A 1,718-nucleotide genomic window follows, 5' to 3' on the forward strand; every position below is an offset into this window, starting at 1 on the left:
GGTTTCTTTTGCCACAAAGTTACCATTTACCCCACTGTAACTGAAAACTATTTTGAGACCGATATTTGTTCTCTTTTTGTGTTGTTTCGTTCTTGTTTCTGGTTTTGAGGTCTCACTGAATTGCAGAGGCCCTCACTAAGTTGCTGAGGCCGGCCTCAAATCTGCCACTTCCTGTCTCAGCCTCCCACGTACTGGGATCAGAGGAGCGCGCCACCATCCCCGCAGGGCCCGTTACTTTGAGATGACGCAAAACATCCGATAAACCTCGAGCTCGCAGCCAGACTTCGGCGGCCCCCAGCCGTCCTGACGCTGGTTCCCGGTTCTCAATGCTTTCTCCGCTTACTGGAGTTTTCTGGAAGGCAGTGCTGTCCTTTTCCCCATTTATCCACTCTCTCTGCCCAGTTTCTTTCCATGCTACAGGCCACTGTGATGTGCCAGCCGACCCCCGGGTGGGCCCGAGCACCAGCAGGTGCCACCGTCAGGGTGGCAGCGAGCTGACCGGGGCCCCTTCCCCTTGGCGGAATCGGCCGCGGCCGCGAGGGCAGCGCCGGGCTGGCTCTGGGTTTGGACCCGGACCTCGCGGGCCCCGCTGCATTGGGACATTTTTGAAACCTCATCAAAACCAAGAGTGGCCTGGTGCGTGCGGGCGGGGCAGCTGGTGGCCCGGAGACGGCATTCCCTGAGACAGCGGGAGCCAGCGGCCCTTTCTTCCGCCGCCAAATAAAAGCCAATCCCGGGGCCACAAAGACGCGAGCGTGAATCTTTCTGCAGCGAAGGCACTTTCTTTGAGGGCCTGTCACCGGCGCTGGGTGGTAAGAAGACAGTTTGTCATGCCCGTCAGCCGCCTTTCTCTGGGCCTGGGGTGGCCCGGCCGCTCCTCCTCCGGGGCTCACCAGCCCCATCCATCAAGGGCCTGACGAGGTGGCAAATTGCTGCCTCGGAGACGCTCAAAGGCCGAGCTCGCCAGCCCGGCCTCTGAAGGTGTCAAAGGCCCGGCCCCAGGCGCCGGCCCCAGGAGCTTTCTGCTGGGGAGGAATGCGGGGGCTTTATTGAGCGCTAAGCAGGCCACAAGGACCACCGGCGACTCCCGCGGCCCCCTCTGCGGCCGGGGGGCCCTGCTGTGCTCCCAGTTCTTGCTACCTCAGAGGCTCCAGAGGCCTCCCTGGCAGCCTCCACCTGGCCCGCACCAGAGGAGGCCTCATCTGCCTGCCTCCGATTCCTGCACCTCCGCAGCCAGCGAGCAGCGGCTGCCACGGCCACCCTTTATTCCGGCCTCCCCCATCCTTGGCTCACACAACCCCCCAGGCAGCACTCGGCCAAGTAGCACCACAGACGCCCCAGCACCCACAGCACCCCTCAGGTAGCACTGTTCCTACCCCTCCTTTTGATTTTAATTTTGAAATTTAAATTTTTATTTATTTATTTTTGCACTACTGGGGATGGAACCCAGGGGCATTCTACCTTCGAGTTACACCCCCAGCCATTTTTTTGTGTGTGTGTGGTACTGGGGTTCCTGGAAACCCTTCTACCTCCGGGCTACACTCCCAGATCTATTTTATACTTTTTTATTTGGAAGCAGGGTCTTTGAAGCCAGCGTGGCTGGCTCTAAACCTGCGTGATCTTCCTGTCTCTGCCTCCCAAGTGCAGGGATTACAAGTGTGCGCCACCACACCCGGCTTCCAGCCCTATTTTTTATTATTTATTTTGAAACAAGGTCT

Source organism: Muscardinus avellanarius (genome assembly GCF_963383645.1).
Source record: "Muscardinus avellanarius genome assembly, chromosome: 1".
In the NCBI taxonomy this organism is placed as follows: Eukaryota; Metazoa; Chordata; class Mammalia; order Rodentia; family Gliridae; genus Muscardinus; species Muscardinus avellanarius.